A 6,000-nucleotide genomic window follows, 5' to 3' on the forward strand; every position below is an offset into this window, starting at 1 on the left:
TATGACCATCTATATTGGTCATGATCAGCTAGAAATAAGGCAGCAGACCAGTGCTATATGCTTTATGACAATTTCATGTAAGGAAATTACGACCTTTCTGACCAAAATGGTCGTTATAGTTTAGGGTTTGGAGCCCCCTAAATAGCTTTTGACCAATTGGTCTCAAATGGTCATAGATCTATGACCAATTCTTCCAAGGTCACTGACAGAAGGTCACTAGTTGACATATTTCTTGTAGTGTCAATTCGGTAAGATTACTTCAAGGGGAAAACTCAATCCATTACAAGAGAGTAGAGGGGGAGGATAAACATCATAGGATCCAAATATAATAGCAAAGCTCGCGATACATCAAGATCGTATCACCTCAAGAACACGAGAGAGAGAGAGAGAGAGAGAGAGAGATCAAACACATAGCTACTGGTACATACCCTCAGCCCCGAGGGAGAACTACTCCCTCCTCGTCATGGAGAGCACCGGGATGATGAAGATGGCCACCGAAGAGGGATTCCCCCTTCGACAGGGTGCCGGAACGGGTCTAGATTGGCTTTCGGTGGCTACGGAGGCTTTTGGCGGCGGAACTCCCGATCTATTCTGCTCTCTGATGTTTTTAGGATATATGGAGATATATAGGCGGAAGAAGTACGTCAGGAGGGCCACGAGGGGCCCATGAGGGTGGAGGGCGAGCCCCCTACCTCGTGGCCTCTTCGAACCTTCCCTTACGTGCACTTCAAGTCTTCTGGGCTTCTTTCCTTCCAAAAATGGGTTCCGTGAAGTTTCAGGTCAATTGGACTCCGTTTGATTTTCCTTTTCTTCGAAACCCTAAAACAAGGTAAAAACAGAAACTGGCATTGACACTGGGCTCTGGGTTAATAGGTTAGTCCCAAAAATGATATAAAAGTGTATAATAAAGCCCATAAACATCCAAAACAGTAGATAATATAGCATGGAGCAATCAAAAATTATAGATATGTTGGAGACGTATCAGTATCATGCACACGGGAATAGCAAACATGCTGATGTGGCAAAGAATTAAAGAAGAGAGGGGGTTAGAGTAACTAGTGTTCATGCATGCATCTCGTTTTCCATTCACATTTTACAAGTAAAATTCATGGACAAACTTTGACCCAAAGTATGATGGGGACTAGTAAACCAGAATGGAGGTAGTAGTTTTTTTTAATCAAAGAAGGGTTTCCCCTTTCGATTTTCATTACTAAAAACCAACATCTAGATCTAAACCATAGTATTTTCCCTAGAACTACCAGGTTCAACATCTCGCAACATAAACCCATACAACCTCCATCGCAAAAAAAAATCATACAACCATACGCCAAGGAGGTACGTAGTACTATGAATTCCATTTTCGCTCCATACCAATCGTTCTAAAAACTACTTACTACTTATAACACGCCATTGAAAATTGGAACTCTTAACCCCGCTAAAAAACGATATTTTAGATGTGGCTACTCGATCTGTGGCAACTGGCAAGCCACCGCTCTCCAAGTCGTTCACCTGTGGTTCCGACCATCAACTCCTATGGATCAAATTATCACGCGAGCTGACTATTCCTACAAAGGTGCTCCACCACGTACCCGGTACCCGCGAATGCAGCAATCGTGCACCTAGGGTTTTACGGTTTATTTGTTAACGTCGCCTTTACGTAACACTCATGTGTGCGAGACAGCGAGAGGCCGACTGCGTGCGTGCGCCTCTTCTCTTCGTATATGTACTCCACCATTTGTCTGGTGTCCAAAAAATTATAATAACTACTAGCAATGTGCCAATGCGTTGCCACACGATCAAAATAGATTAATACATATTCACCGATTTGATAGAAAAAAGTCTAGTTTTGAAATATGTATATCACTAAAAATATGTTATGTTTCACTCAAAATATATTCCTTTGGCGGTTTTGATGAGATAAGGGAGGAATGTTGTTGGTTTCAAGATTCGAGAAGTGGTATATGTCTAATTTCTACTCTTACTAGCAAGATGCCCATGCGTTGCATGGAACATCAAGATCTTGTGGGAGAAAAGGATGAACGAGGGAAGGCCTTATCTGCAAATGTGGTGAAGAGTGCGGGTAAATTGCCATATTTTCCTTCCTATCCACCAGATATAAATCGGACGACCTACATTGCAGGATGGCAGGCCCACCATCGTCACCAACTCTATTTTTTATCCCTACTCTTATAAAAAGCATTGTCGGTGATGATCGTGTGCCTGCCATCCTGCAATATAGGCCGTCCGATCTATATCTGATGGATAGGAAGGAAACTATGGCAATTTTGCAAAAAGATACCCACACCCCTCTCCACATTTGCAAATAAGGCCTTCCCTCATTCATCCTTTTCCCCCACAAGATAAACTACTCATACAAATGCATCTTGATGTTCCGTGCAACGCATGGGCATCTTTCTAGTTGTTGCAAAAAGCCCATGTGTGTGTGTGAGAGTGGGAGAGTGGAGGAGGACGGAGTGCATGTGTGACAAAGACACAAGGAGTGTGTGTGCGATAGGTATCGGCTTAAAATGAGGCGATAGTGTGTGTGTGCACGATCGAGAGGGTGTGTCTCAAGAAGGGAAGAAAAATCTACATAGATACAAGGAGCGGGAGAGAGACATGTATGCGATGGTGGAAGCACGAATGTGCGGGTGTATAAACTTATCTAGAGGCTAGCTAGTCGATAAATGTTTGTGAGAGAAATACGAGTCGGGGTGCGAAAGCGAGAGTTGTGTGTGTGAGAGAGAGAGATGGTAGTTGGGAAGGGGAGTGGAAGCAGGAGTTGTGTGTGTGTCTATGAGAGAGAGAGAGAGAGAGAGGAGACGGTAGTCGGGGTTGTCTGATCGGTAAACAAATGAATAATGTCAGTCTAGGATGGAGACGAAAAGGAGAACGCAACAAATGTTGTGTCTACAGGAGAGAGAGAGAGAGAGTAATTTTAGTGGTATGAGTCATATGTAGAGACATATAGGGTGTGTGAGAGAATCCCATAGAGAGAAAGACAAAGTGAAAGACGAGTGGAGACTGTGTGTGTGGCGGTGAAAAAGAAAGCTTAGGTACCGAGTGATACCAGAGAACAGTAGAGACGTGAGAGATAATGAAAACCGTGAAATGTATAATGATAGGGAGAGTGTGACACTTCTCAAGGGAGACGTCAAGAGACCATGTTTGCGAGGATAGGAGAAACATGAAGTGAGCGTGCGGGTGAGCTGGAGAAAAGAGAGTGATAGCTACCTGTAGGAGCATGCATGCGAGAGAGATGGGCGTGAAAGGAGTGAACAAAAAAGGGATTCAAATATTTGAATTCGAGATGATGATACATGTAATCCATACTCGAACCAAAATTGATCTATCAAACATGCATACTCATATGAATTCACGCACATCTATGTTATTTAATATGTAGATATTACTGATCCATACATTTTAGTAGAACATAATTTGGTTAAATTTTTTTGAATTCAACCTTAAGATTTCGAGATCGTTGTATTTGTAAATCATATTATACATATAAAGGAGCAGAATTCTTTGTTGTGCTTTTGAAAGTATATATAAAAAATGATGTATATAGAATGTAATTCCAATTGAAATGGATCCCGCCCGAAAAAAATTAGAATACAAACGGGATTCGAATTGAGTTGGAACGGTAAACGCGCACTCTGCAAAATTTGAATGAAGCGGGGAAAGTCGCAGTAACCGCTTGAAACAAAAGTCTGCGAGATGGAAATCACTACTGCCTATCCCTGCCACGCAAAGCCTATCTGCTGGATTTCTATAGGTTTCGACAGGGGTAGGTTTGTAATTTCACCCAAAAATGACGTAACCGCCTCTCACCCGGATTCATACATGGTGGGCGCCAAAACAAAGTGTGTCCTCGGCCGAAATCGACTCCCTCCCCGATTCATATTCATACACGGTGGGCGCCAAAAACAAACTCTCGTCGGCAAATATTCGGTGTATGCGAGATTACCGTCCTATCCCCAACCGACTAATGTTGCTGTGATGTAGTATAAATTTGAAACGGGGGCTAAGTTTGTAAATTTCCTTGCATTTGAGACAAGCGCGCCCTGAATACATGGTTCCACCCTTCCTCTCTACCTCCCTTTCCCCATTCGTACTCCGTGGGCGCCAAAACACCCTCTCCACCCCACCCTCCTCCGTCTGCCGCCGTCCGCCACCCCATCCACCGCCGTCCTCCTCCACCATGCCGGAGCTGATACCCCGACGCCGCCGTCCATTACAAGAGATCGACCTCTCTCATCCACGACTTCAGACCGGGATCCTTGCATCCCGTCCTCTCGCTTCATCCCCGCCGTCGTCCACCTTGCCGGCGCCGCTCCTACGATCCTCTCGTCCACCGCGCCCCGCCGCCACCGTATACCCTCCTAGATCTGCTTCCACGCCGCCGACAGCCATCGCTACCGCAACACCATCAAATTCTCAGCAGATGCGTACACGACGCCGCACCAGAGGCGGTACTCCTTCGTATCTGCTCAACTTATTTATCGCAACAAGAAAATAGATCGCCACTGCTTTACTCTGATTTCTTGTCTTGGTTGCGAAGTTGCCTTTGTCCGGTTTGCACCTTCAGATCCGCCATGGCACGCTCAATACTATACTCCCAATGCTTATGGTTATCCCCTTTTATATTCCACACTAGTTAAATCACAGTAGACTAAATTTCAAAATTGGGTCAATCAATTTTTCAGAGCTCGCCAGAGTTCGCCGGTGCGACCGAAGGGGCTCGGGTGGTTGTGGGGCCTCGCCAAACGAAGAAAACTCGACGCGGGTAGGGGTTGGGGCAGGGGTGGGGGTGGGGGTGGGGGTGGCGGAGGAACACGGGCGGTGGGGGCCGATGGTCCGGCCAGCGGCCCGTGCGGTGTTCTGTATGGGAAGAATCAGAGACGAGGAAGAAGAAGGGTTAGGAGACATAGGATCTTCATCCAACCGCCTGAAATGGTCGAGAGACAGCTGGGAGTTGCATTCTTAATGCGCTCTGGTTCATCATGTGTGGGCACTGCGCAACCAACATTTTATTATCCAGAATCTTCTTGCTCTTCTTTACCATGTTCCTCTTCCGTTCTTCTTTAATATGTACTCTCTCCATTCCTAAATACAAGTCTTTGTATAGATTCCACCATGGACTACATATGGAGCAAAATGAGTGAATCTACACTCTAAAATGTATCTGGATACATCTGTATGTGATCCATAGTGGAAATCTCTACCAAGACTTATATTTTGGAATGGAGGGAGTATGATAGTAGTACAATATGTTCCTTGTACTGAAGATGAGCAGGGACATTTGCAGTGTAGAGGTCTATACGGTCAGTTCTGATGGACACTTTGAGCCTCTTTGATTCGTAGGATCTTGTAAACATAGGAATAGGATTTGTAGTGGCCTGTCCACTTGAATCCTATAAGAATAGCAAGGAAATGCGGGGAGCTGTGTCGCCTTTGAGAGTTACACTGATATTAACAGTACCGCACCTTCACTTGAAGAGAGATGGTATCCAAAGCCTTTCTAGTCGTACCGGCAATACTAGCACATATATTCCAGCAAGTTCCACTTTGCTGATTTTACTCTGATGCTTAAGGTTTTCCGGTTATATCTACACTATGATCTATGTAGCTGCTTTGTGTTGCACTAGCAGCAGTCCACTCTTGAAGCTAAACACTGCAATGACTTACAAAATTGGCACCAAGGCATTGAGTGCCATTCTGGATGCAATGAAACTCGTACGCTCCCCACCTGTTGATTCTTGTTCAGAATATGATCCTAATGACTATTCTAACCTCGAGGAGTCAAAGGCAGATGGCATGTCCTGTTCACCCATCAAGGTGCCTGTTCTAATTTGGCAATATTTTATTGATTGCGGGTATCTTTTATATGTTGTCTCGCATTTCTTCTACTTTGTTGCAGCGCCATATGCTTAGTTTACTCATCATATATGTCGAGATGCCATGCCCATCCATTATCAATACATATTCCATCTGTCA

This window comes from Triticum dicoccoides, chromosome 2A, assembly GCF_002162155.2.
Source record: "Triticum dicoccoides isolate Atlit2015 ecotype Zavitan chromosome 2A, WEW_v2.0, whole genome shotgun sequence".
Taxonomy (NCBI): domain Eukaryota; kingdom Viridiplantae; phylum Streptophyta; class Magnoliopsida; order Poales; family Poaceae; genus Triticum; species Triticum dicoccoides.